Below are 7,487 nucleotides of genomic sequence, written 5' to 3' on the forward strand. Positions count from 1 at the left end.
CGATCTCATGTCCTCACAATCGAAGGAACACTCCAACCTGCATTTTAACCACTAAACCAATGCCTTTTCCATATTATCTTTATTACATCAGAAGATGTATATATAGGTATAAAAAAAAATTACGACTAATATATTCTTTTACGGGAGGATCAAGGGGGCCGCACCCCCTCGCACTCCATGGATCGGCCCCTGAGAAATAGTAGAGTCTTCTAGAATATTACCTTAGAATCATAAAGTTTATATAAAGAAACTTTCAATACAAAACGTGAAGTTCGAAAGTCTCTTATATGTAATTCTAAACATTGAGCACCAACCATTTTTACCGGATGGGGTGCTTCCACGTACGCAATCACCAGATTATGTGTTATTTAATCGAGATAGATACCAAGATAGAGTTTTCTTAAGTAATATAATAAAGGATATAAAATAAAATAAATTTGAAATCTTAGGCATTTACATAAAATGAAACACTAAAATGATTCTAGCAAGATTATCCCCTACCCTTTGTTGGTTCCTACTTCCTACCTTCCATTTGATATTATGTGTTTGCATAGTCATAAACATTTATGATCTTCTAGAAGACAAGCATGAATAAATAAGATAAGGATGATTCAACAAATTTTCAACAATGGTCGAAATTAATATTACAAAAGTTTGAATTGTCATTTTAATAAGACAGGACATTAGATGAGTTAGTCTACAAATATGAAACAAAGAAGGAGAACCACAAAATGATTCTTGTGGGCATATAGGCTCATTCCTTGAATGGTGGCACTTTGTTCACCACTAACTAAAGGGTAAACAACAGTGGATGGACCCATTTTATACTATTTCCTAACACCAAGTGGGTTATCCTAATATGGCAAAATCTAAAAGAAACTCTTAAATATCTCTCAAAAAATCAAAGTGCCTAATTTTGTCTTGTGGTGTGCAAGGAATTGTTGATACTTGGAACAACCTAAAGTAGAATACTAATACTGTCATCAAAAAAAAAAAAGTAGAATACTAATAAGTAGATTCATACACAACTCAAAAATGCACATGGATTGTTTTTTGTCAATTGTTTGATTGATTCTAATACACTCAACTATGAGTGGATTATGTACGTGTTAGATGTCTAACATTATATATGAGTGGATTATGTACGTGTTAGATGTCTAGCATTATAGTAAGTTACGAAAGCGTCAAGATCATCTATTTTTTTACTGAATTGATTACAATCGTTCATGTTTGTACCGGTTGTTATAACTCGCGTCATGTACTTCGTAATAATATGATAGATTTACACTAAGGACATATTTAATTTTTTTCCTTCTAGTTGAGAAAAATTGAAAATCGAAATCTGTTATAAGATGGTGCGGACCAACCTTCTGGGTTGCTAGTGATACTGTCATCTTAGACGCACCTAGGCTTCATTAGGGAAGGGTGTTTATCTTCTTAAGAGAAACACCACACTCCGTTTTACCACTAATGTGGATTTTTGCTACAACACACCCTCCCAAGACCACATCATAGTAGAACGTATCGTGCTCATAACGTGTTATAGAATGGTGCGGACCAGTCTTCTGAACTGCTAGTGATAATGTCCGCTTTGACACACTTAGATCTTACGGTTCTAAAAGGCGTCATTAAAAAAAGGACGTTTAACCTCTTAAGAGATGCACCACACTCCCCCTCACTACTAAATCTTTAATCTATAGAGTGTATGTCAATTATGTATCTTAACTCATAGTAGGAGAGAGAAAATGCTTGTGGTCTCTAAACAACTACTATAGATTTAAGACACATGCCAATTAAGTAGAAGAATAACGTGTGATAGCTCCTCCTTTATATGAACCCATCATTTCCTATCTATCTCTATATAACCTGAAAAAACGAGTCTCATTCCAACTTACAACATCAAACCACAAAAAGAAGTAAACTTAAGAGCTTGAGAGAGAAAGAAAGAAGTGAGGGAGAAAGAGATTTTTAGAGAGAGAAAGTTAGGATTTAGAAGTGGAAATGCAAGAGATATCAGTTGCCCTTGATTGCCCTAGCTTCAACATCTATTCCTCACTTGCAGAAATCGCAGTTAAAGTAACCACCGATGAGTTTACCAACCAAACTGATGAATTTGAGTTTTATTCAAACAAGATTAATAGTTATGACGATCTCGAATTCTCTTTTCAATCGCCAATTTCATCTGATGAATTCTTCTCAAATCAACCGATAAAACAGATTTCCCCAATTTTTAACACAAATCATCTCCTGAATCTCGAACACAATTCATCAACATCATCATCATCTTCGTCTTCTTCTTCATATGAAGATCTCGAATCAATTCCTTCTGAAACTTACTGTATCTGGACACCGAGATCTATTAAATCATCTTCTGAAATCAAGACGAAACGTTTTTGTCTCAAAGATCTGATTAATAGGAGTAATAGTGCGAATTACGTTTTCGTACCTTCTTCTCCATTAATGATTTCTTCATCAAAGTCTATAAAGAAGAAATCAAATGAGAAAGTTGCTTTAATATCCTCCGAGAAGATGAAGACAAAGAAAGTTAATGGCGGATCATCATCATTAATGGCTTCATCTCATGAGATTCATTACTTGAGGAACAGAGAATTGATGCAGAGAGATAGATGGAGATCGAATTTACCGTATAGAAAGGATCTTATACGTTTCTTTTGATTTGATAGATATGTGATCAGTTTCATTATACTAGATAAAGGTCATGAAATTGTACAAGTATCTTCATTACTAAAACTGAAAGTTTTTCAGCCAAGACATACATTTGGATTGAACATGTCATAAAGGTGGAGCATGACTGTTAGACACACATAAAACCTATATTATCTATTATATTAAAACAACTCAGTCCGTTATTCAAGACATACATTTGGGAATTTGATAACAATCTCTCTCCCTCTCTCATTCTCTCTCTCTCTCATTCTCTCTCTTATTCTCTCTCTCTCTATATCTCTCTGTCTCTTATATTACATTGAAGCTCGAGAAGAAAAAAGAAGAAGAAGAAGAAGAAAAAGAACATGGCATTATATTCTGATGGGGTTCTCCCTCTACAGAAGATTCTGTTATCTCTACTGCTTCTCTCTTTATAGAAAATCCAGTCACTTCTTTCCCACGATTCTTCCTCCACAATCAGGCATATCTCTCTCTAAAATATCCCCCTGATTTTCTATCAATCTCTGTAGAATCTTTTTATAATCTCTCACTTAAACCTCATGTGATCACTCTCTCTAAAATATCCCCCTGATTTTCTATCAATCTCTGTAGAATCTTTCTATAATCTCTCACTTAAACCTCATGTGATCACTCTCTCTGAAATTTCTATGGGAGAGATCACTCGTCTTTCTCTCGCTAGAATAGGATAAGAAGAGAAGAAGAATGGCAAAAATTTGTTCTACTTCAGTCATTCTCTAAAATTCATTGAATCCGTCGATCGGTTGAAAGTGGGCTTTTAAATCAAATTTGATTTTGGGCCTTATGAAGTGTGGGCTTGAGTGAAATAGTGTTACCAAATAAAAGTGGTAAAAGACTTGTGGAATTAATTAAAAAGTAAGTGTAGAGTTCCTTTTGTCTAGTTCTTGAGTAAGCTTAGAGAGGGAAAGAAATATGATTTTCTTTGGAGAAGATCTTTTGTGAAGAAATTTGAAGTAATCATTTGGTATATATCTATAGTTATTATATAATGTATTTTTAATGTCTTCTTCTTTGTCAATGAAAAAAAACTACAATATTAGTGTTTATGTTGAATGAAGATTTGTGATTGAAGATGGTTAGTTTGAGTATATTGTGTTAGATCCTTTATATTATTGTTGTTATCTTTTCTTAATCTTCAACACAATCTTTCCTCTTTGCATTTTGATTCTTCCTTTCTGAAATCTTCTGTGATCTTTGTAATCTCTGAATTTCTTAATCGAATTCCCTGAACCGAGAGCTCTCTTCTCTCTCTCTTTCTCTCTCTCTCAAATAGCTTGTCTCCAGCCAACACCATCTTCTCTCTCTGTTATTCTTCAATCTAAAATATAAACTTCCAAAATGTCATCCCTGAAGAATGTCCCACTCTCTTTCTTTATATTTCCTTTTTTTCTTTCTAACTAAAAGGGAAGTGCAAACTAATTGGGAGTCAATTTAGCGTGAAAATCGATGTAGTTGTGAGGAGGATGATGCAGTGCTTCACGGAGTAGCGGAGGAAGATTAAATCGTCTGATCCACGTTGCCCCTTTTTCTGTTCGTCAGATACTCGGGGGAGAACTGAAACTGTAGCGCTCAATGCACCGGATCATGATTCCAATAAAAATCCTGAGCATCGTCTCGCTTCGCCACAATGTATCCTGTTTTTTATCTGCGTCGACTAGATCTGTTTCACTTCTGCGTGCCACGTGTATGAGAGAGTTCTATGCTAACTCTGGTCACTTAACTTAACTCCAACTTTGACTTGCTATATATAATTTTCTCATTCGGACCCCGATTCGACTTTTGTTTTCATCATTGGGTTTGTCTTCGACTTTACTTTCCATCTGAGTACCAATATTGATCAAATTTACCAAAATGCCCTCATTACCAAATGATTGTATTACCCGTCATGTGGGTCTTTCTCTCGTTTTTATCTTTTTTTCGCACTTAACTTCGTAGAAGACACTTGGACAAGAGAAACAATTAATTTATTAAAATAATATCTCGAAAAAAAGACTAACTTACTAAAGTTGAGAGAATCAGATGGGACATTTTCATGTTTCATCACCAACCACTAAACCAAATAGTTGTGGTCACATTTATTACATGACGTAGATACATAATATAAAGATGTGTCATGAATTTACATCTAAGGGTCTACGATCATATTAGATCTTTTACGACCATTTTATGGGACCTAAAAGCTCACTTATTCGACTATTTTGTTTATTTATATTGTTCAACACTGGTCAATAATTGATGCATTTCAGTACCTATGGATTAACAAATTTGTAACTTCTGATATTTTGGAGTAGATGCACAACCAACTAGGCAACCAATTACGAGATGGTTATTTTTTTGTAGGTGGGGCCTCTGCAAAAGGGGCCATGACAGTTTTAGTTTTTTTTCCCCTAAAACCAAAATAACATCTATTTATATTGTGAAGAGTTAGTTACAATGATGTTACGATGAGAGAAAAAACAGTTAGGAATACAAAGTCAAGTAATTGAAACCATCTTTCCTAGTGTTCATAGCAAGGGAGTTTGTTGCACTATTTAACCTTCTATTAACATACAAAAACTGATATTTACAAAAGTCGATATGGTTGTTTTGATCTCCTTTTGTTCATGCTTTGTTGTCCAATGCACCGTGTTAGGGAATCCATTAAAAAAGTTGTTGATGTTGATGGAATCTCCCTCCAAAATGAGTATGTTGATTCCATGATTTGCAGCCCAAAGAACACCATGAAGAGCTGCCTTACCTTCTCCTTCATCTACTGTTCTCGATCTTTGAGGAAGGAGTCCTTGACAACCTGCTTTCCTGTCGAGTCATGTACAACAATAGCGAACGCTGAAATTAAAGTGGTCTCGATAAAAGATACATCATAATTTATTTTAAGGAATCCTGTTGGAGGTGGAAGTTGGGTGATGAGACAAGAAATTGTCTCATCTGAATCTCTTAACTTGAGCTAAGTTAGTCCATTTTGAGTAGTTACTCTAATGAATTATTTGTTTCTCTTACTCAGGGGTCTTCTAAAGAATTGAGCACGAAAAACGGATAAAAACGGGAGAGACACACACAAGGGCATTTTGGTCAATTGTGTGTTCTAGTAATTTTGGCCAATATTGGTACTCTAATGAAAAGTGGAGCCGGGGACGAACTCAGTGGTGAGAACGGAAGTCAAATTGGAGTCCGGAGGATAAAAACGGGGTGGGTCAAAATGAGTTAACCAAACTCGGCAAACAACTCCTGATACACGTGGCGCGTAGAAGTGAAACAAATCTAACGGCTCTGGTCAAGATCGGGAGACATTCTGACGGAGTGGACGACAATAAGGGTGCTCCTGGAATCCTGTTTTGGTGTTCATGCGCGTCCAAAATTTTGTGCTCCCTTGAAGATCTAGCGGCCTACTTCTTGTCGCGAACATGTGGATCCATCGGAACTTGTGTTGTCACGTCCTTCACTATCTCACGAAGTAGCGTAACTTTTTTAGGATAACCAGCTATCTGCACGTTATTGACTCCCACTTAATTGGTTCCTTCTTTTATTCAGTTATTTGAAAATGGAAAGAAGAGGGAAGGCCTTAGCATATTATAGAATAGAAAGAGTGAACCGATTCGAAGAAGAAAGTGACGCAGCGGAAAACTCCGAAAAGAATTAGATCTTCGTCTAAAACTTATAGAACCTAGAAAAAGCCTTTAGATCTCGGTCTTAAGACTTTTAAAACCAAAACTAATAAAATTAAACTAAAATACTAAATTACATTGATCAACTTGAATCAATAAAACAACTCATACATACCCCTTATATAGACTTAAAGTTTTCTTAACCTAATCAAACTCAAATAACAACTTCTAAGAGTAATTAAAATACTAGTTTCCTAAACCTAATCAAATTCTAATAACAACTTCAAAATAAATAAAATACTAGAATCTAAAACCTAGAAGGTTTCCTAAAGATATAAAACTGCCAAAACTAAAAATGCTCTACTAAAAAAAGAGTTAATTCCTATTTAGCCCCCTACTTTGTGACCAGCTTCCTTTATGGCCCCCCGTTTTCCGTAAATTCAAATATGGATCCTTTTTTATGTAAATGTCAGAACTACCCTTCCTATAAATATTTTTTCAAAATAAAATTAAATAAAAAAACATGAATTCCCACCTCACCTCTCTCTCCACCTCACATATCTCTCTCTCCACCTTACATCTCTCTAGAACTCACCTCTCTCTCTCTAAGTCAGTTATCTCCTCTCCGACGAAGGTCGCAGGCCAGAAAATTTTCCGACCGGCGACCTTCAAACATAAAAAAAAATCTTTCATCTCTCTCTCTCTCTAAACACTCTGGCGAAGGGCTTACCCTTCGCCGGAGGTAGGACTGTTGAAGAACAGATCGATCTGGTATGTTCTTCAACAGCCTTACCTTGAAGGTTTGTTAGAGAACATACCAGATCCGGTCTGTTAAGGAACATATTAGATCGGTATGTTCCTTAACAAACCTTTAAGGTCTGTTGAAGAACAGACCAGATCCGTTTATTCTTCAACAAACCTACCTCCGGCGAAGGGAACACCTTCGCCGGGGTGTTTGGAGAGACAGAGATGAGAGTTTTTTTATGTTTGAAGGTCGCCGGCCTAAAAATTTTCTGACCGGCGACCTTCATCGGAGAAGAGATAGGTGACTTAGAGAAAGAGAGAGAGGTAAGTTGTAGAGAGATGTAAGGTGGAGAGAGAGAGGGGTGAGGTGGAGAGAGATGTGAGGTGGAGAGAGAGGTGAGGTGGAGAGCGATGTGAGGTGGAGAGATATGTGAG

General features: G+C 36.0%; 1 long non-coding RNA gene across 1 annotated transcript; it reads right to left on the reverse strand.

Moving 5' to 3' along the window:
- Positions 1-1,862: 1,862 nt before the first annotated feature.
- LOC147547667 (uncharacterized) lies at positions 1,863-3,845 on the reverse strand. Its single transcript, XR_015238624.1, has 2 exons — positions 3,238-3,845; positions 1,863-3,156 (listed from the first exon to the last, which is right to left on the reverse strand). It is a non-coding gene; the product is annotated as an uncharacterized LOC147547667 (long non-coding RNA).
- Positions 3,846-7,487: the final 3,642 nt, after the last annotated feature.

The sequence above is a fragment of the Eschscholzia californica genome, unplaced genomic scaffold (genome assembly GCF_041429995.1).
Source record: "Eschscholzia californica isolate CP2 unplaced genomic scaffold, dmEscCali1.0.p SCAF_3, whole genome shotgun sequence".
Lineage (NCBI taxonomy): Eukaryota > Viridiplantae > Streptophyta > Magnoliopsida > Ranunculales > Papaveraceae > Eschscholzia > Eschscholzia californica.